Here is a 22669-nt window from a genome sequence, read left to right as displayed (position 1 = left end):
TAAGAGCCAAGCTGCCCGAGCCAGCGCTACCGGCTTCGGGCAGCCCCTGTGCCTCCGGACCCCAGCCGCCGGAGCAGAGCAGCTGGAGCCGGGGAGGAGAAGTGCCTGGCCGGCAGCTGGGGTCTGGAGGCATAGGGGCTGCCCGAAGCCCGAGCGCTATCGGCTTCATGGTTTGCCGGGCAGCCTCCAGACCTTGCGCCCCCGGCTGGGCGCTTCCCCTCCTGGGCTCCAGCTGCGCTGGGGAAGCGCCGGCCGGGGGCGCAGGGACTGGAGGCTGCCCGGCAAACCGTAAAGCCGGTAGCGCTCGGGCAGCCCTTTTCGCGTGGCTGGGAGGGAGGAGGGGGAGTTAGGGCGGGGACTTTGGGGAAGGGGCAGGGAAAGGGCGGGGCCGGGGGTGGGAAAGGGGCGGGGCTAGGGCCCGTGGAGTGTCTTCTTTTTTTATTTTTTAAATATGGTAACCCTAGACAAATCAGCACATCTTTGGGCAAGGCGGGGGCGGGGGAGCACCACATCACTAGGCTCGTCTGCCTTTTTTGCTCTGCTGGTTCAGGAGGGAGGGGGGTGAAAACGGGGTAGAAAAACACCCAGGGCCAGCTCTGTGGGCTGCTGCATTCTTGACTCACTGAGGGTTTTCTGGTGTTCAGCTCAGACCTAGGTCTAATGAACTGCAGGAATCCTGCAGCCTGCAGGTCCCAAGCGTGCGCCAATCTCCATGCACAGAGCAAAATTGGATTGGGGAGATCTTGTTTGGAGCTTTCCCCTCTGTCTTCAGCAGCTGTGCTGGCTGCGGTGCCTGGAGCCGTTTGAAGTGCACCTCTGCTGTTTTATTCCACTTGCTCTTCAACAAGAGTCCACTGGGAAAACGGCAATGAACTCCCAGGCCTGCATTCTGCTCAACAGCTGCAGCTCTGCTTGTGTTCCGGGGCAAGGCACCAAAGGTCACCGGCTCTGTCAGTTTTTCTCCCACTAGAAACTGCCGTTGGAACTCAAAAGATTTTTGCCGGTTGGCATTATCCAGCTTACGGCTCTTTTGCTTTCTAGAGCAGGAGAATCTGCCTGCTAGACAGTGTCTTATGGATGGGCACTAAGGAATCAGGACAGTGGTACTTGTCTGGCTTCAGATGGCACCAGAAACCTCACGTGATCACTAGTGAGAAATATTGTGCATGGATGTTCCAGTGATTTCTCATTAGAACCAGGTTTCATTTGCACTTGCCCACCTCCTGATTTGATTTTCACCAATGTTTGTGCAACCGGGGTTTTATTCACAAGAATATCTAGGGAAAGTAAATTTGGGGGTTGTAACCCAGATTGCTTTCAACATGAAATCCAGTTTGTTCGGGGCAGAAGTGGATGGACTGTTTATAAAGATTAAGTCATCCAATCAGGGAAGAGACACAGTACCATGTGACAGTCACACCGCTCAGAGAGCGAGCCAGCCATTCCTGAGATTTGTTCACCCAAACCACTGGTGGCGATATTTCAAACATGCCCCAGCTTTGCTCACGTTGAGTGAAATCACTGGCAAAATGCCCATTGTCTTCAGTGGATCAGGTTTGTAAAAATTGTAGTTTGTTTGCAGAAAATTAGTGACTAGGAAAATGGACTAAATTCTCCCACATGATTCTCCCAGCTCTGTTCATGACCCTGGAGGGGTGTACACATTCGGGATTAGCAATGGGAACTGGAACACACCTGTCAAAACTAGGTTCTCTAGACAAAATCTGAGTGGGTGGCAACCTTCCCACCCAATATGTGTGGGCTGTATGAACATTCATGACTGTTCAGTCATCGGGCTCATGTAATAAGTAGGTTAGCCGTAGTCTGGGCTTACCCAGATGGGTGGAGAATATTTTTACAGCAGAAAGATCTTAATAACTGTGAATGAGGCATAGCTAAGTAGACAGGGTTGATCAGGTGATTTACTGAAGCTAGCTAGGTGGGGCCATTTTCCCTACATATTTATACGCTTTATTTTCTGGGATTGTTTCTAATGAATCAAATTAAGAATTATGGAGCCCACTTGAACTTTGTCTCCTAGGGTGGGCGGTAACTGAAACACTCACTGAACATTTGCTGTCCCTGATCGTTCATTTCCTTAAAGAGAAGGCGTGCCCCTTCTTGCTCTGTGTGTGCGATAGCTCGTCTGGCATCAAACACGCCAGGTGGAAATTGCACTCCTCCTGGGGCCAGAGGGGAAAGGAATGAAAAGGATGGGAAGCATTCAGAAAGGCTTCACTAAGATCCAGCCCTACTGTACTTCCTCGTCAGCTAGCCAACCTCTTGATCTACAGTGACAGGGCTAGATTCTCCATCCCAGCTGTGCCCAGCCTGGGAATGTCAGCTGGCTGGTGTCCATCTAGGAGTGGACAGTGTTTCACGGAGCACCGTGTTCCCACACTAAGGTATCAGTTTGTTTATACAACTGTCTTGGCAAATGGAGGGGTCTCCTGGTTGCCAGGCCATCATAGGCCAGTGATACCCAGGCCCTGGGAAACCCTGAATGCTGCAGATCGATGGGCAACAGGGATTCTATGGGGTGGTCCGTATAGGTTTCAGTCCATCAAATGAATGGCAGGTAGGGTCAAGCCACAGATCACACCATCACTGATCTAGGGTATGTGAGGCCAACAGCAGGAATTCTTGTTTAGGCCTAAGCCAGTTTTCCAAATTGAGATTAATTTTTTGTTCCACAAATTTTCATGAACCAACAAACAGGGGGTGGGGGTGGGACTGGTTCAGGTCACTGAAACATTTCCTTTGAATATATTTGAAATGTTTCAGTTTTGACCTCTTTTTCTTTAACTTTAACTTTTTTTATTTAGAAATTTTACTTACTTTACACTCAAGTCATTTCAAAACAGAAACCTGAAACTTTTCATTTCAAAGGAGTCAAGAGGGAATGTCTTGACAATTTTGAAACGTTTTAGAAGGATTTTTTTCAAGTCAGGAAATTCATCAAACCAACCTTTTCCCATGAACAATTTCAATAAATCTGCATTTAATGGCAACCAAACTTGTAATCTCATCGAAAACAGATATCAAATTAGATTGACAGGCTCTATTTTCCATAATCGCAGGGTGATTTGCATTAATTACATTACCCTCCTTTCATTCTTTATTAATCTTCCCATTCACCTCTGGCCACACTGTGTTTTCCCAAAGCCATGTCTGAGTGTATGTTGTGGGCAGGGGAGGATACCATCTCCACTGGCCCAGTCTCCTTTGCTTTTTGACTGCCCACTCGCTTGGAGCTAGGTGTGGGTTGAGCGATGGTGCTGGGCACTGTGTGTGTGTAGTAGGACCATTATGACGGCTCTGGTATTTCCATGTCAGTTGTCCATTTTTCTGCTACATTGTACAATGTGCTAGTGAGGCCATAAGAATGATTCATTCTGCTCACAACCCAGTATCCACCGCACATGGCAGGTATTTTGAATGAAGTTCTGTAGGAAAAGAGAGAAGAGATTGTTGTAGGATCTCTACATGTATTACGCTGGATTTGAGGGTGAGGTTGCGCTACATTCATAGCTATAGAGAGTCCTGACTTTAACTCTTACAAGTTAGAGATATGAATTAACGATCTTAAAGCTGGCTACAAATACACTGAAACAGAACAGCAGCTGGTAAGAGCCTAGGCTATTCAGTAGCAATTGAAAGAAAAACTGTCAGGTTAAACTGATATCCAGTTTCATTTACAATCAGTTTCACTTTCAGGGTCTTAGCGCTGCAATGTTTGGGTTGTAAACACTGCCAGGAAACTCTTTTCACTGGAATTGTTTTACAAGTAGCAAATGTTTCTAGTGTTCTTAAATTCTCCAAGAGCTTATTCTTCTAAAACCTACATTTAGGACCAAATATGAGTTGGTAGTGTTCCTTTAACAGGATATATAATATTTAATTCAGAATTCTCCTGCTCACCTCAAGAGAAAAGTCCAAATTTCATTGGCATTTGCTGGATAAATTCTAGTTCCTTAAAGGGACGTGGTTAAGTTAAATAGAATCCTAAAATATCAGGGTTGGAAGGGACCTCAGGAGGTCATCTAGTCCAACCCCCTGCTCAAAGCAGGACCAATCCCCAGACAGTTTTTGCCCCAGATCTCTAAATGGCCCCCTCAAGGATTGAACTCACACTCCTGGGTTTAGCAGGCTAATGCTCAAACCACTGAGCTAGCCCTCTCCCCCAAGGCAAAAGTGTGATTTTAAAAATAATCTACTAGTGTTACAAGTGACGCCCACTCCTGCAACTAAAAGATCAAGGGAAAGTGTTTCCGTTTTTCTGAATAAAGGGGTTTCTTATTCTTCACAGTTGATCTCTTTGTGCATGTGGCAGCAAACCCTGTTGGTTCTGGTTCCAAGTTTACTCATGTATCATCCATTAGGCCCCAATCCTGCAAACTGTTCTGTGACCACACCATGAAGTTCGTCACTCCCCCCAGGAAACTGATTATAAAAAGATCACAGCGGGCTGGTCTACACTGGGGGGGGAATCGATCTAAGATATGCAACTTCAGCTACGCGTAGCTGAGGTCGAAGTATCTTAGATCGAATTACCTGGGGTCCACACGGCGTGGGATCGACGGCCATGGCTCCCCCGTTGACTGCGCTACAGCGACTCGCTCCGGTGGAGTTCCAGAGTTGACAGTGAGCGCATTCGGGGATCGATATATCGCATCTTAATGAGACGCGATATATCGATCCCGGATAAATCGATTGCTACCCACCGATACGGCGGGTAGTGAAGACGTACCCAGAGATGCATCAGGGGAACTAGGACAGGTGTGATAGCTCAGACTATGAACTCATTTTTATTCAAACTGACTAGCTCTCGAGTTTATTTATCTGGATTTATACAGCTGATGGTGTCCTTTTTAATACTAAAATAGTCTTGTCATTAAGGCCCTTCTTGAATTGCGGGATGATTGTCAAATAATGGTGGCTAAATTGCAAACACAACATGGAAAATTTTGGAAAAGTAATAATGGACATTAATTGTGGTAATTCGGAAAAGCCAGAAAAGACCTATTTGTTTAAGAAAAATTTGATGGAACAATATAAACACTCAAATATTATGTTATGCCTGCTTTTTTTTTTTTGATAACCAGACATTTTGATGCAATTATATCACAGTCATTAATATGTGGGGTTGACAGCAGGACCCCGGCTTCCAGCTGCCCCGGGCTGACAGCAGAACACCCCCCATGTGTGGGGCTGACGGTGGGAACCCCACCGCCCCGGGATGACAACAGGAGCCATACGGCTGACAAAATTGCAGCAGAAGCCTAATATTGTGGGAGCCACAATATTGCCAATTAAGTAGGACCTTACTTATCATGCAGTCATCAGAATCAGCAACATTGGTGATAAAAATTGGCTCCTATAAACTAAATATAAGGGGGAGTGAAAGAGGTCAGCAGTAAGGATTGGATCATTGGTGTAGCTCTCTCGAAAAGCGTCTCTGATTTACATCACTGAAGATCTGAGCCTAAGAATTAAAATAAGTAACACACAGGGCAGCATGCCGTTTTCAGCCAATCTCCTCCTTTGGAGTTTTCACCGCATGTTTGCAGTAGCAGCTGCATGGTTAAGGAGGTCACAGCCGGGGCAGATCAGACATAAATATCAGCACTAACAGCACTCCGGCTTGCAATCAGGGTGCGGAGACCAAAGTCAGGATGGGCTTTGAAGCTGAAGTGCAGTGACCATTTCACAATGCCTCTCAGGAACGTGACTTTAAATAGAAAATAAAATACGTGGCTGTTTGTTTTCCACTATTCCCCTCAGAGCCAGGAGCAAGAGGCCCCACTAGAGCGATCAAAGACTCTGAGGGAGACTTGAGGAGCGTCTGAACACAGCACGTCGTCTGGGGCTGAACAAACTTGTGGAGCAAAGCCGGTGGGAGCTCCCTGTCACTTGGCTTTATTTCCTGACTCCAGCGAATAAGGTCTGCCTTCAATGTGATGAAAATGTCTCACTCTTTACACCTGAGCAACTGGACTATCCATGACTGTGTTAGAGAAACATCTCTGATATAAGTTAGGACCCTGCTCTTTCTTTCAGTCCCCACCATCCCTCCTGGACTTTCCCCCTCTGTTTCCTTTGAACAGTTTGCATGGTACTGGCTAACTTCCCGCTGCTGCTGCCTGGGTGTGCTAAGGCGGAGGGAAGGATGCAGGGAAGACTTATCCAGCCATTGTTGAGCTTGGAAAATAGACGATATTTTACTGACAAAAAATACCCACTGTGTTATTCAACCTCAGCGAAGAATAACTGTGTGAAGGAGGGCCAAATAAAGCAGCTCTGTGATGCTCCTAGGGTGAGGAAGGATGGAAGCAGCTGGCTTTCTTTACCTTGGCGCAGTGAACTAGAAAGCAGGACACAAGCCAACAGAAGATCTCTCTGAGGAGTAGGCCCCGAATGCAGGAAGGAGACCCAGGCTGGGGTTTTCAAAGCAGCCTATGACAGTCAGATGTCCAACTCCAAGGCAAATCCGTGGGAGATGCGTTCCTCTTAACGAATCCCAGCCTTCATGGAATGAGAGCACATCCCTGCAACCTACCTGAAAATCCGAGGTGTGGGGAGAGAGTGCATGGCTTGCAGTAGCCTAGAAGTTTGTGGAGTACTTTGGATGAGACCTTTACCTCAGACCAGTGCCCAAAGGCAGTTCCCTAGGAGACACAGCGCAGGTGGTTTGGACCAATAGCAGGAGGAGAAGGCTCTAATCCAGTTCGCTTCACACAACTTTAAATCTAACGGTGACTCGGGAAAAGTGAGGCACAGAGGAGATACTGGCATAGGATCTGACTGACTCTGCTCATCATGGCAGACAAGGGGGGTGAGGTAATATCTTGGACTGGACTGAGAGGGACAAGCTTTCGAGTCACACAAGAACTCGATGTGGCTTGAAAGCTTGTCTCTCTCACCAGCAGAAGTTGGTCCAATACAAGATATTACCTCACCCACCTTGTCTCTCTAATACCCAGGTACCATCACAGCTACAACCACTCTGCTCATCATGGAAGATACATTCTGATTTGGGGTTTCTCAGAGTTACTTGCCTGTAGAATTCCTCCTCCTGAGCGGGGAAGAGAGCATGCTGGTCCAGGGTATGGCCACAGGGTGTCCATTTTAGATAGACACCAAAAATTCCAGTATCAAGCTATTAGAGTTGTTTTGAAGGCTTCATACCTCTGTCTGCCTGTAGGGCTGTGATGTTGTCTTTGTAGCAGAGAAGATTGTGCAAGAATCCTGGGACTTGCAGATCTTCAAAAGGAATATACACTGCTCACCTGTGCTTTCCCTGAGCAACCTGCCCTATCATTGCAAAATTCCAAATCTCGCTTTGAAGGACTGCTATTTTTCCTACTGCAGCTAGTCCTAAAGCAGCAACACTGGTTAATGTGTAAAGGTATCCAGGTATGTACTCTCCCTGTGCATATGTAGGGAAGCTTTGATTTATAGCATGAGATTTTGATTGCCCGTGTTCATGCCACGTATGGTATATCGATCAGTGTGCAAAAAATAGGGGGAAAGTCATGCTGCTTGATCATTTTAAGATGGTACAACGTCTCTGGTACCCATATATGAGAAGGTACCCAAGTCTTCAGAACCTCTGCATATAAGAAGTAGGAAGGCATATTTGATCATCTGATGTATTCTGATGTTCCAGGGTATGCTTAGTTTAGTTATCCTCTCATCTAAGTAATGTGGATGAATTGTAAAGTTTTCAAAAACAACAAAGGGTCCAATCTTCCATTGACCTCAGTGGTGCAGGATCAGGTCCTATGTGACTTCGGAGTGTAAGTCTTAGTGGGACGTAGGAGGCTGTGGCCCAGATTTTTAAAAGTAGTTGGGTACTGGTCCACTCAGCGCTGTCAGGCCTAAGGCCCAGATCCTCAAAAGTGCCTAAGTCCAAACGGAAGCCATGGGAGTTAGGCACCGACATCATTTGGAGGATCTGAGCCTTTGGCACTTTTAAAAATATTACCCCAAAGAATTCATGGCTTTCTCAAACTCAGTCATTGCATGTTAAACCTATACTCAGGCTCTTAGAAAGGAATTTTACAAAGCAGAATTATATATATTTAACCCCCCCTCCCACACCAGCGACTAGCCACCCTCATCAATGTCAATAATCAAACAGAATTTTTCAGTCATGTCTTAGTTCTAGAATATGGCTGACTGGACGTCACTGGCCCACGTACTGAAATAAAAACCACTCCAAAGTTACTGTAAATGGCCCAATTCATGCTGAGAAATACAGATAACTTGTCATTAAAACTGCTCCTGCAGCCTCCCTGCACCCCTGCTGTCCATTCTGCATGGCGGTTTTTTCCAGTGAGAAATGGGTCAGCCACATTTAGAGGTGAAAGGGGCTGATGGAATGAAGGTCACCCTGGTGCATCTCCTTTCCATCAGGTCTGGTGCTGCAGGTAAGCCTGTGTCTCACTTCCCTTCACCCAAGTGATGAACAAGTCCAGACTGACAGTGTTTAATTAGATTCGCTTTCCGTAAACCCACGCTCCATCAACTACATCTAGGGCTATTCACCGTTTCAGTCTTCATCCCCCCGGTTCCTTTAGGAGACCTTCTTGTCCTGCACCTGAAAACAGTCTCTGGTCTGCGCAGCCTTCCCCGTTCCTTTTAGGGGTTATCCCTTTTCAGCCCCTCCTTAAGCCAGAATCCCTGGCTCTCCTCTGTGGACTTGGGCTGTATTGGTTGGTGGTGCCACTCTTTCTCCTTACCCAGGAGCTGAGTTCTGGGTTAGCCAGCTCTGGGGCCTCTACCGGTTTCTCCCCTAGCTGGCCTCTTTTCCTCAATTACCCTTTAGGCTGCTCGGCAGCCCACCCTTTCCCTGCGGGTATCTCCTGGGGTCTGTCCTGCTGTAACAGAGGAGGCAGCCTTTATGCTGGTCCCCAATTGATTGGGGGAGTGGGGAGCCTTGCTCTACCCTCTCTCCAAGGCTCCTGGCCCTTAAAGATATAGCAACAGGATTATCCTCCCAAGCACCACTCGTTCCTGGGACAACTTCCTCTCTGTCCATATCCCCCTTTGATCCTTCTATATATAGATATTGGAACTTTCAAACTCTTAAAGGGCCATCCACATTTCAGGATGGGCCGACCGCTAGGAGCTCAAATGACTGGTTTAAATTCGGTAGAAGCAACGTTCGCCCCAGCGCAGAGGTGGCTTTTCTGTGCGCTGCTGCATGGGCCTTGTGCTGGTTCTTGTGCACAGAACTGGAATGGCTGGTAGGTAGGGGCCAATTCTGCAGAAAGAAGCTGCTACCTGAGGAGTATTATCCCCTTTTGCTGGACTTGTGGCCCAATGCAAATGAAAAGCCCTAATATTTTTATGTAGCAGGTTTATAGTCAATAGATTCGTAAATAGGAATATTTTAATTTGACAACGGGTCTGGTCCTGCTCCACCAAAGAGAAGTGGAGTTTTGCTATTGACTTGGGTGGCAGAAGGATCAGGACTGATGTGATGAAGGTGTTTTCTGAAATGAGCAGCAGTTTGGAGTCCTGCCGTTTAATTTCTAACACATAACAGGGAGGCTGGTGGAGCATTGAGTGCTGAGAACTAGCGATGGGCATAAATCTGAACCGCTGAACTCAGGCTGAAGTTCCTATCTCAATGTGAATGCGATTGCTGGCTCTTTGTGGTGCTTGAATTCCCAAGTGATGTGCCTCTCAGAGAGATTGTAGGTAGGCACATAATCGGCTGAACGGCAAGTGAAAAGACAGTTGCTCCAGGGCTTTGGGGACATTTGGATCTGAGTCCAACTCAGGATCCTAAATTGGTGATTGTGCCCAGCTCAAATCAGAAGCAAACTCTGCCTGTGTAACTGGGTTTGTCTCTATTTGAAAAATATGGACTCCCTTATGGGAATCAAATTTAGATTAATTCCCAGCCATATTCAGCAGCATCGCGTACCGGGGCTTTGCTAGGGAAGTGTTTGGATAAAGACCTCCAGCAGAAGAGCAGTTCTTTGATGCTCCGGCTCTCCAGCAGTGAACTGGCTCGTTCCACGATGGACAAAAGCCAGCCAAAAGATCATTTACCCACTTTGTTATTTTAGTGAGTTGCCGTAGAGATTTATGGAACGAGGCCTCAAGTCTATGTGTTTCTGGGTGCAGTTGTGCACATGTTGCCACTGCCAGCAGGGTCTGAGACACAGGAGAGCTGACCAAAAAAAAAAAAATGGAAACGTCATTTCTTGTCTCAGTCACATGACCTGGGTCAGCATTCCCAAGGCTCATGCCCTTGTCCCATGCCAGGAGTCAATAGCCACTGACTCCACGTGCTACTGTTACGCGCACAATTAGCAGTGCGTGCAAACACTACTCTATAGGCATCGAAGTACCTGAGTGCTGGACACGGAAATGTGCAGTGGGTGGTGGCTGTGTCCACAATTAACTGTAGGGGGCGCCATTTTGTGCCTGGACAAATGGGAACCACTTGGGGTGGTGTGAAAAGGCCACCATGTTTGCGCAGGAGGGTGCTGAAGTTCATGGATCTGCTCCAACCTATGCCAGGTACAGCAGGTCTTAGTGATCACTCTGCTGGCCAGGGAGCAGCGGAGTGCACCTTCCTCTGACTCCGCTCCTTCCAGCCCCATCGCTCTCTCTCGCCCCACCCCAGCTGGACTTGACGTGCCCTCTGCACTGGGAAGGGGGCCAGCCCAGAATTCTCCCCCACTAGGGGAATCCCCCATTGTTCTTTGAGAACGGTTTCAAGGTGGCTTTGTGCTGCTCCACCAGAGCAGAGTGACCTTGGCGGGGCCCAGTGTTTGGTCTGGGCCGTACAATGTACATATTCTGTAAGGCAGTGGCTCTCAAACTTTTGTCCCGGTGACCCCTGTCACATAGCAAGCCTCTGAGTGCAACCCCCCCACCTTATAAATTAAAAACACTTTTTTATATATTTAAACACCATTATAAATGCTGGAGGCATTTGGGGTGGAGGCTGACAGCTCATGATCCCCCCATGTAATAACCTCGCAACCCCCTAAGGGGTCCCGGCCCCCAGTTTGAGAACCCCTGCTGTAAAGCTTATGAAAACCAGTCCCGGGTAAGTTCACACTGCTCCCAGCCCAGTTGGACCTATGGCTTGGCATTTCAGGGCACCGTTCTGACGGAAATCGATAGGCAGCAGGTTTAAAACAAACATAAGGCAGTACTTCTTCACAGAATGCACCATCAACCTGTGGAACTTGTTGAGGGGGGATGCTGTGAAAGCCAAGACTGAACGTGGGTTCAAAAAAGAATGATCAGATAAATTCATGGAAGACAGAACCATTAATGGCTATTAGCCAAGATGCTCAGGGTTGCAACCCTATGCTCTGGGTGTCCCTAAACCTCTAACTGCTGGAAGCTGGGACTGGATGACAGGGGATGGATCACTCGATAATTGCCCTGTTCTGTTCATTCCCTTTGAAGCATCTGGCACCAGCCGCTGTTGGAAGACAGGATACTGGGCTAGAAGGAACATTGGTTTGACCCAATATGGCCGCTCTCATGTTTTTAACAAGTGCTTTTTGCTGGTAGGACAGGAAATTCTCACTGGGGCTTGCTCATGCATGATGGCCGGACACTAGGGGGGGGTCACCCTGCCATTGCTCAGGGGTAAAAGTAATGACATCATAGACCTGCCCATCCCCCCGGCCTCATTTTTTCCAGGGGATGGGTCTAAAGCTCTCATAGCTGGGGCAGCAACTACTGAGTCCTGTGTTTCTAAAAATACCCCCTGGATTGTTCTGTGGTGCAGATCACGGAGAAGCAAGATTATGCAGGCCGTGCAGGTTAAAAAGAGGTTACTGCAGTATGCCCTGTCCCGCACGCTATGCGTATCACAGCTGGGCTGGTTATGCCACAGTAGTTAATGTTGTATCAATGTCTCCACCTTAATCCCCGACATTGAAGAGTTTATAACTTGGCCATAAAAATTCACTCGGGGCTATGCTTTTTACACGTCTCATTCAAAAAATGGCTTTTTTTTTTTAATACCCAAAGCTCTCAAGCTACAGTGTATCAGCCCAGAATGGGGACCTAGTGCCTTTGGAGAACTCATTTAGAAAAGCGGCTTCGCTAGATCCATAATAGTAACTTCTTCTGCATAAAATTCATAAGGACTTTCAGTCCGGGGATGAGAGCACACGAGTCCTCGTCACCGACCCAGCAGTGGCTCTGCGCCAATAATCTTCTTACTCTATTCAAATACTAATTGATATGCTAAGCTGCTAACGGCTCCTTGAGATTATTGTGAGCCATAATATCAAGAAGAACCCAGCCATCCCTATGGCCCAACAAAGCACTCACTATGTGAAATTCGGGACCCACCCTTTAGTCGTAGAACCACATAGTTTCACCAGACTAATGCACATCCGTCCTTTGGAGACTAAATTGTTGTGTGCCGCAGGCAGAGAACCGGAGGGACTGAGGCGCACCAGTACCCGAGGTTTCCGCAGTGGCAGGGAATGAGACGTACTTTGTTGTGCTAGCGGGAAACTGGGGAACCCAATGCTTGGACACAATAGCAAAACCTAAGAACATTTGCCAAGCAGGGGCATCTAAAGGCTATGGATGCTGATACAAAGGGTGGATGACAGAAGTGGGGGTGAGGTGGTAGGAGGTGGTTTTCTCTCTACATGGCTCCTGGAAAAGGTTTCCTATAGAGGAGAATATTCTGCCGCTGAGGCTACAGTAAGTACAGACGGTCTAGCAGTGGGATGAACATGGAGCTGAGCATCAGGCCATGTAGGTTCTGTCACTGACTTGCTGTGCGACTTTGGTCAAATCACAGAACCTCCCCGACCTTCGCTTATATTCTGTATGGAAAACAAAGATAATAGGTCAGATTTTGGCCCTGGTCTAACAAGCTGGTATTCCTCTGGTATGGGGGAACCCCTGGGTGGCACAGAGCTAGTTAGTGCTGGCTCCAGTTCACTCCTCCTGGGTTGAGGGGCGTGTCCAAAGTCCAGCTGTGCTCCAGCAATCCCTGTCCGGTGTCACAGACCTTTGGGGGCCAGGTCCAGCTGCACAAGTTAGAGCAACCATCAGATGTCTCTACCTTGTGCCAAGGGCTGAACTGGGTAAGGAATCAGGGTGGCGTAAAGCTACCCTGGTCTCCCACTGCACGCCCCAGCAACTGCAGCAGACCTAGGGAGCTGGAGATCATGCTACTTTGTAAAGCCAAATCTATAGATGAAAACTTCTGTGTAAGCACCAAGTACTATTATTAATTACCCCGGGAGGTGGGGGGGAGTAATGCAACCTCCCTGTAATCACTGGGGACCGAAAGAAGAAAGCCAGTGATCCAGAAATGTATGTTTAACAATCTGTAGGCAAGGTATAAATCAGGGGAACAGTGGTTTATGGAAATAAATCCAATCCCCTGCCAAATGTGGTAACAGCAGAGAACAAAACAAGGTCATTAGAACCACTGAATACAGCCCCTGGTGTATCTGTCATCAGTTACAGCTCCTAGCATTTGCTAGACTTTGTTTATGCTACGGTCCCTTCTCATATGAAGTGGTGAAATTAATCAAAAGTCCCTCCTAGCAGCCTAAGCTCAAATGATTTAAGGTGAGTTCTGTTTAATAGATCTTCGTTTGGCCCAACATCCTTGAACTGTGGTGAACAAACAGTGCATGGAAAAAATGTTTACTATAGACAGAGCCCCCCTTCTCCCCCCCCCCCCTCCGCTGTGAATCACGCCTGCCAGGAGCAAGGGGTCAGACAAATAACAAAGGGCCCGAAAAGCAGAGCTGGTGCCTACTCTGGCAAAGAGACCGCCTCAGGGTATTGAAATGATTTCAGCCCAAGGGTCAGTCTAGCAGATGAGCTACAGACAAAGGGCGTGGGGCTGCGTGCAAGTGAACATGCCAAAGTCTCCTGTGTGGGACTGAGGGGATTGGACACAGAGAAACATTGAGGCTGGGACTTTCAAAGGAGCCAAGGGAAGTTAGGCACCAAACCCCACTGCATTTCAATGGGAGCTGGGCACCTAACTTCCTTTGATAATCCTGGATTAACGGTCTAATCCTGGATCCTTTGAGATCAATGGGAGAGCTCTCATTAACTTCAGTGGGCACAAGACTTGGCCCTAAAACATGACAATCCTGAACTAGCATCACCAGAACCTCTTCTAAGGCAACATTCCTAAGTCTGGACTGGCGGTGGATGGTGAAGAAACTCCTAGAGACATTTCTAACTTCATCAGGTTCAGTTCTTGGATCCCAGTCAGAAAAGACCCACACCTGTCACTGGTTTTTAAGCAGAACTCTCGGTGGATTTCAGTAAGAGGCTCTTCTTGAAAACGAATGGCCCACAAATTGCCAGGTGGTTCTCTCTGCGTTCCTTTTAGTGTATCAAAAAAGCAAAGGGTTTCTGATGACCTGCTCGCTGGCTTTTTCCATGAGTCCCTGGTTGCCCTTCACCATCTGCAGTCAGCACAGACAGGCGTCAACAGCTTTTTCCATTATAAATGAGCAAGAAATGAAAGATTAAAGGATGCCTGACTCAGGAGGTGTTTATCTTCCCTTCAAAGGCTGCTGGGTCCAAACACAAGGACATACCTGCTTGCTTGGGGGAAAACATCACATTAAATAACCCTCTCCATGAAGGGTTGTGTCTGTGACGTGAGGAAATGACAGCACTGCATCCAGCAGGAGAATTGTGACCATCCCTAGTGTTTAATCACAGGACAGCAAAGTGCTTCTCAAAGCTGGCTAAGAATTGTTATCCGTGTTTTAGAGAAGGGGAAACTGAGGCACAAAGCCATTAAGAGAGTTGGCCAAGCCAGGAGCAGGGGTCACGAATAGAACCTAGGTCTTCTGAGGCCCAGTCCCCTGCTCTAACAACACTTCATTATAGGGCAGCTGAGGTTTTCCCCTCTCTTTCCCTGGGGCCGTGCCCAGTCTGCAGAGGATGGGAGTCTGTTACAGCCCTTGATGCAGATGCTGGGTCTTTAGCTCAGGCCATAGAGCCATGCTTTCAGCTCTGGAGGTCCCCAAGGGGCTGGCCAAGATGGCAGTCCTCCTGCTAGCAGGACCCAGGTGACAGTGGCTGATTACGGCGTTAGTGTAAACAGGGGAGTGACTCCACTGCAGGGAATGGGGCAGCCTGGGCAGAGAGAGGAGCAGAAAAGCCACGTGATCTGGCTGCGCCCCCCCCTTGCTGCGTGCTGGCACTCGCAGGCGTTTCAGGGAGGCGTGGAGAATGCTCATGGAACCGGCTCTCAATGGCCCTTCTTCCATCGCTCAGCCCGGCAGCTCGTCGACATTGGCCCTGACAATCCCACTTCAGTGAAATGCGCCCTCAGCCCCAGAGCAGAGTGCCGTGTCGTGGGCGGCTAGCGGCAGCAGCTGTGAGGGGATGAAAGGGATGGTTTGTCCACTGCTATCGAGCTGGGTCAGGAAGGCTGGCCGAAGGGAAGCCAGCTCTTTCGCTTTGTTTTCACTGTGCTTTCAAACAAATCTGCCCCTCCCCTGGCATGTTTCCACCCCCAGCTGTTTGGTGCAGCTCCCTGGATCTCTGCCACGCTCGCCCCCAGCCTCTGAGCCTCTCTTTTATCCTGTTTTCCGTCCGGATGAAGCTGCTCCCGCCAGCTCCTCCCCAAGAAGCAGGACACACCCTCGGTGTGTTGCCGAGCTGAACTTCAAGCTGCCCTGAAGCTGCTTGTCCGTCCCGACCCTACGGGGGAAATTCTTTCCTGGCTGCTTAAGTCTGAACCGTTGGAACGAGCCAGAGCTCGCGTTTCAGATCGTTTGGAAGAGCTTCTTCTCTGGTTGCAGCGAAGTCAGCAGGGTGGGATGAGTCCGTGCATGCACGACGCTCAGCGCTCTGCCACCGACGCATTCTGGGGTCCTGGGAAAGTCAGTTAAGCCCGATATTTTCAGCCGTGCCCCCTCTCTGAGTGCGCCCCAGCGCTCAGGGTGACAGACCTCACTGCTTCCCTTCCCGAACCTGAGGCGCACTTCTTCCATTGCCTTTGCTGATTGAAAAGCGGAGGACAGCGTGGCTGGAAGCAGCCACCCAGGAAATAACTGCTGGGCCAGGACTAGGAGAATGTGCAGAGCATATGCAGCACAGCAAACGTGGCCATGAAGCCCCCCCACACACACACACCCCATGTGCAAATGGCCCATACCATCCTGATGTGGTAACACTTCCCAGCCCCTCTGAGCTCCCTTTGCTCTGCAGGGAGTGCACGAGGCCCAGGCCATGGAGAATCAGGCCTCTGGTGTTCATCCCATAGCGACAAGGCACTTTTGAATCTGCTGTTTCAACTGCATGGTTCAAACCCTTCTCTTACCGCACCAGTGCGACACCATGGAAGTGAACTTGGCCCTGTCTGACCACACAATGGACAGTTAATTCATTCAGAGCGGAACACTGTAATCGTCTGGGCTGATCTGCTGTGTTGCAGCGGGATTTGCTAGCCCTTGTGCTCCAAGGCAGTTCACCAACAGGGAGCTGGAGCACGGGCTCACGTCCCTCTTTCGGCAAATGGATTTGTTCTGCGAGCAGATGGTAAACATGGAAGAAGGCCTGTGTCTCTATTTCTCGCCTTCCTGAAATCAGAGGGGATGGATTCGGAGGAGGAAAAAAGCCTTGAGACATGTCCGCATGGGACTGACCTGATGACACATCTCAGCCCTAATGAGAATGCAAAAATGCAACCTGAATTCTCTTCCCGCCCAGCCTGCGTGAAGGGTGGCAGTAAGGCACCTCTCCTAGTGACTTTAGGAATGTGAGACTCCTGCAGATGTTTGGAGCAAGAAGCCAGCTGCCTCCCACATTCCTTAGATTGGCTCCTCGCTGGGAACATCTGGGCTACCTTTGACTCTTCACACCTCTCCTGCCCCCTCCCCACAAATCATCGTAGCTTTTTGATTTCAGTATCTTTCCGAACACATTAGAAGCTGATGCATCACCATCACAGGGTGTGTGTTAATTCATCACCCTGGCTTTAGTTTCCCACATTCCCCTTGGATGACCTGCAGTCACCTGCGCCGTTCATGTAAAGAGACCTGGGTTTGAGAGATTGGGGACTGTCTCCCCTTGCTTTGCAGTTAGCACATTCTCAACCTCCCTGAATAAAACCCTCCAGCGGATGTCAGTTGTTCTCTTTCTCGGCCTCTGGGCCAGATCCAGCCCTGCTGTGATGAGTGCAACTCCTTTTAAATCAAAGATCTCGCCTCCTGCAGTCACCAGGGCAGAATTTGATCCAACACTCGTCTCTCTGAAGGGTGGGATTTTCCAAAGTGCTTAAGGAATTGAAGAGCACAAGTCCCATTGGATGTGCTCCTAAATCCCCTAGGTGCTGGAAGAAGTACCACTCAAAATGAATAGCCTTCTTTAGATCAATGGGAGGATTTTTTTTCAGATACTGTTTCAAGGTCTCAGTACTTTGGAGGATCAGTACTTGACCTGCCTTATTTAGTTGTGGGTACCATGCATTCAGGCTATCTGGTCCCTCGCTGTGCTCGCATGGATCTAGGGAGGCTGAAAATGTGTGTGCTGATGCATGCATGGTCCCATTCTCCCATAGGCAGGCTGGGGAAAGTCTGTGCAGTTCAGGTTCTGGGGGCCCTGTGCCTCCCTCCTGCAGAAGTGGCAGGAGTCCATTCCCTCGGGCAAGGGGTCTTGTCAGAGACAAGGGGGCTTAACTCAAACACTCCACGCAGCCCCTGGAAAGCCTGTCTCCTGCAGGAGCAATGCGGCCAGTGCCCCCTCAGACCAGACTTTCCTAGGAACCTCCTAAGGACAGGCAAGAAAACCCCATCAGCAGGGCTGGTGCAAGGAAGTTTCATGCCCTAGGCGAAACTTCCACCTTGCGCCACCCTCCCACCCAGCTAACCCAGCCCCCCACCCGGGGAGCCCGCCACCCCCCCCCCCCCCCGCCTGGGAAGCTCCTCCTCCTCCCCCGCAGCAGCTACCACCCCCCCTCCGCAGCAGCTAACCGCACCCAGGGAGAGACACACTCCCGCAGAAGCTAACCCCGCCCGGGGAGACTCCTTTCTCCCCCTTCCCCCACGGCAGCTAACCCCGCCTGGAGAGCCCGCCCCAGCTCACCTCCGCTCCGCCTCCTCCGCTGGGCACGCCGGCGCCGCTCTAATTCTCCTCCCCTCCCAGGCTTGCGGTGCCTATTGGAGGAGACTTAGAGCGGGGGATGAGTGCTCAGCGGAGGAGGCAGAGTGAAGGTGATCTGGGGCGGGGAGAGGTTCCCTTGTGTGCCCCACCCCACCCCATTACTGCGGGCGGCCCTCCCCGTGCCGCCCCCACCCCCAGCCCCGCTCACCTCCACTCCACCTCCTCGCCTGAGCGGGCTTTTAGGTGCCCCCAACCACTAGGCGCCCTAGGCGGCCACCTAGTTTGCCTAAATGGTTGCACCGGCCCTGCCCATCAGTCACTACAGCCTGCCCTGCCTGCAGTAATTCACACGCTTTACTCCTTGGGTTTAGCAGAGACCAGCTGTCTCCATGCCTTGCCCCTGGCTATATCCCCTCCTCCCTGGCCAAGCTCCCTGGCTTGCCTCCTGTGCAGGGGATGCCTCTGGAGAAGGTGGCTCTCTGCCACCGGAGGAAGCCCCTGGCCCCAGGAATGTTCCCTTCCCCCATAGCCAGATCTGCTGGTTTAACCGCTCCTTCGCACTGCTGGGTACCGCCCCCATGCGAGGGTGATGCAGAATCGGCCACTGTCAAGTGCGGGTAGAATTTATACAGGCCCTACACAAGCAGCCGCTTCAGGCTGGCCCCCATCCTGCCTGCCGAACTCACCCGATCTCTCCCAGTGAAAGCCTGCTGTGAGGGACCTGCCTGTCTTTGTTAGAGTCTTGAACCGTGTATCCATTCAAGAAGGGTGTTGATAAATGGGAGAGGGTTCAGGGAAGAGCCATGAGAATGAGTGAAGGATTAGAAAACATGCCTTATGGTGATCGACTCAGGGAGTTTGATCCATTAGCTGAACAAAGAGAAGGTTCAGGGGTGACTTGATCAGCGTCTGTATCTACCTACATGGGGAACAAATATTTGATGATGGGCTCTTCAATCTAGCAGAGAAAGGTTGAACACAATCTGGTGGCTGGAAGCTGAAGCTAGAAACATTCAAACTGGAAATAAGGTGTACATTTTTAACAGTAAGAGTAATTAACCGTTAACACAATTTACCATGGGTCATGGTGGAGTCTCCATCAATGACAATTTTTAAATCAAGACTGGGTGTTTTTCTAAGAGCTCTGATCTAGGAGTTATTTGGCAGAAGGTCTCTGGCCTGTGTCATACAGGAGGTCAGACCAGATAATCACAGTGGGCCTGTCTGGCCGTAGAATCGATGAATCAACCACTCAGCAGCTCTACTAGACTTTAGGGCCCAGAACCTCAAACCTATTTAGGTCCTAACGTCCACTGATTGGTCCTGCTTTGAGCAGGGGGTTGGACTAGATGACCTCCTGAGGTCCCTTCCAACCCTGATATTCTATGGTTCTAAGTTCCCAGGCTCCGTTAGTTGGCCTGAGAGCAGTGCCTGCTCCATCCGTTGTTCAGGGCTCTTTCACCAGAAGCAGGGACCCTTACAATGGTTAGTCTGTAAACACGGGTGATGATGCTTTGGCAGCAAAAGTAGGATTGTCATTGTCTGCGTTACGAGATCTTAGTTCTCTAGAAATACCCAGCGCAGCGGCAATGTCCTTTAAGGAAGGGTTGCACCTAGGGAGTGCAAGAACAGTGAGACCCCTCTAGGAGAAAGGAGGGAAGCTGTGTTTAATGATGAATTTAAGAAATAAGGCAAACTGGTTCCAGAAAACATGCATGACGTCCTCCTTATTCCGCTGCTGGGTCTCCCGGCTGACCTTTAATCTAACCTTGATGATCGCTGTTGCAAGGTTTTTCTGAGCGTAACAGAAGATGTGTTTCTTTGGATGCAGATTAAAGCTGAGTATTTTGCGGAGGGAGTCAATTTCAGTGCCTCCCAGTTATGCAAACAGATCAGTATTGTAAAGATCCACTAACGATGCAGCGGGGTAAAAATGAAAGGGCACAGGCAGAAGACAGGGTTTCAGTATGCAGCATTAAACGGCCTCTGTAAATTCCGCCGCCACACCTTGGGCTCTGATTTTGGTAGAGTGAGATTGAAACTGGCTCGCACTTGGATGCAGGGTTGCCAAATGTCTAATTGCATAAACTCAAACACTCTTGCCCTGCCCCCTGCCCCGCCCCTTCCCCAAGGCCCCACCCCGCCCCGCTCACTCCATCCCCCCTCCCTCCATTGCTCGCTCTCCCCCACCCTCACTCACTTTTACCGGGCTGGGGCAGGGGGTTGGGATGCGGGCTCTGGGCTGGGGCCGAGGGGTTCAGAGTGTGGGAGGGGGCTCCGGGCTGAGCCTGGGACAGGGGCTTGGAGTGCAGGAGGGGGTGCATGGTGCAATCTCTGGGAGGGAGTTTGGGTGCTGGAGGGAGCTCCGGGCTGAGCCTGGGACAGGGGCTTGGAGTGCAGGAAGGGGTGCATGGTGCAATCTCTGGGAGGGAGTTTGGGTGCTGGAGGGAGCTCCGGGCTGAGCCTGGGACAGGGGCTTGGAGTGCAGGAGGGGGTGCATGGTGCAATCTCTGGGAGGGAGTTTGGGTGCTGGAGGGAGCTCCGGGCTGGGGCAGGGAGTTGGCGTGCAGGAGTGGGTGTGGGGTGCAGGCTCCAGCTGGGAGGAGCTTACACTGGGCCAATGGGAGCTGCGGGGGCGGCACTTGCAGAGGCGGGCAGTGTGTGGTCCGTCCCCTGTCCCACGCCCCCCCAAGGGCTGCAGGGACATGCCAGCCACTTCCAGGAGCAGCGCGGGGCCGGAGCAGGCAAGGAGCCTGCCTTAGCCCCACTGCCCCACCGGGCTTTTAGTGCCTAAAATTTCCCAGTTTGGCTTCAGTAGCCGCCGGGAGATATGGCCTGATTCCGGGAGACTCCCGGAGAAACCAGGAGGGTTGGCATCCCTACGTGGATGGGAGATCTCCAAAGAAAGCCTCAGTCTCCGCACGGTAGTGATTCACTTGGTGTCATTCTGAAGCAATGCCTAGCATTAGGGCCCTCAGGAGAGATCTGTCCAGGTACCTAAATTGTCCCCCTTGCAAACATCAATGGATGTATCCTCACCAGACCCTCCATGAGTCTCCAGGAAGGTGCTGAGGCACAGAGATCTTAAGTAACTTGCCCAAGGTCAGACAGGAAACGCGTAGCAGAGCTGAGAATTGAACTAGGGTCTCTTGAGCCATTTAATCACATGGCCTTCTAGGAGAAACTCTCTGAGAGGGACAGGATGCTCCAGTGGTTAGGCCAGTAGCCTAGAGACCTGGGGTCAATGCCTTGTGCTGGCACAGACTTCCTGTGGGACCTTGGGCAAGTCACTTCGGACCAGCTTTTTAATGGTATTTAGATGCCCAACTCCCGTTGAAATCACTGACTAAAATATCTTTAAAAATCTGGCCCTTAGACTCTCTGTGCAACAGCTCCCTTGCTGTCCCAGGGAGATAATAGCACAGCCCTGCCTCACAAGGGTATTGTGGGGATAGATACAATGCTGATGAGGTCCTGAAAGTATCTAAGATAGGTCATAGAGTTTTCTTCAGCTTGGCCTGCTCCTCTGTGTTTTCCCATGGGATGGGTTGATTTGGTCCAAAACTATTAAAAATATTGTATCACTTCTCAACAGGGAGACAGTAAGTGCATTCTGCTGCCCTAAATAGTCCCAGTGTTTTCAATGAGACATGTTCTTCTAGACCGCCTGTGCTAAACTGCAGTTCTGTCCATTGCTGTATTCCACTCCAGAGCATTTCACTAGCCGTTGAAGTCATTCTTGTGCATCTTACATGCAGTAGGTGAAACTTTTGGAGATTCTGTGGGAGGAAAGGTCCTATCTCACTATAAGCTATGATTATTAGTTATGATATTACTAATAATAAATCACACCAGCCTGGGTTAGGCCTGGGGGCTCTTTCAGCCAGCACTGTTACCGTGTAGGCATTTCTTCATGAGAAGGTACAAATTGTATTCTCCTGGATTTTGTTCGTCTTTTCTTTTTCTTTTCTTTTTTTAAGTAAGGCCTCTGAAGAAGTCTGGCGCTAAGGAAGTGCTGTGTAAACACAAACCAATGCAGAGCTGAAGTGACTGACGTGGAAAACAAGAAACACCTGGAATTTCTCCCTGCGTCTCTGACAGACTTGAGGCTCTTTGTTCTCTTGATGATTTTTTTTTTTTTTTGCAAACTCATTGGAAACGAATGTCCAGAGCTGCTAGCGAGGGATTGTGGTTGGAACTAGACCCCCGGGGTGGGGGTGGAGGGAGCCTCAAAAGCAGGCTAGTTCTAAAGGTTTTCACTTCTAATCAGTCAGGCTTTGCTTTATCCACCACAGTCAGCTCCTACGTCCATTTTGGATCTGACAAGAGATGAAAGTTGTGCTTTACTAAACTCTTTAACATGTAGTAAGTGGACGTATCTATAAGCTATTCCTCCTTCCAGTGTTGTCTGGTTTGATGGAGATGTTTGATTTTCATCACATTCCATTAAACACACATCGTATTCCACTTTCCATTGTCCACTAACGTCACTAAAGCAGAAATAGGCATGCTGAGATATAGAGATTTCCACTCTTGCTGGCCTCTGGTAGGACTCTCAGTTGAGGGCTTG

The 22669-nt window shown here is 49.7% G+C and overlaps 1 protein-coding gene across 2 annotated transcripts in view; it reads left to right on the top strand.

The window, feature by feature from the left end:
• Positions 1–22669, top strand: part of FRMD6 (FERM domain containing 6) — a 165757-nt gene that overhangs the window by 26353 nt on the left and 116735 nt on the right. The gene's annotated exons all lie outside the window — the stretch shown is intronic.

The sequence above is a fragment of the Chrysemys picta genome, chromosome 4, assembly GCF_011386835.1.
Source record: "Chrysemys picta bellii isolate R12L10 chromosome 4, ASM1138683v2, whole genome shotgun sequence".
Taxonomy (NCBI): Eukaryota; Metazoa; Chordata; order Testudines; family Emydidae; genus Chrysemys; species Chrysemys picta.
This window is presented reverse-complemented; position numbering and strand designations above follow the sequence as displayed.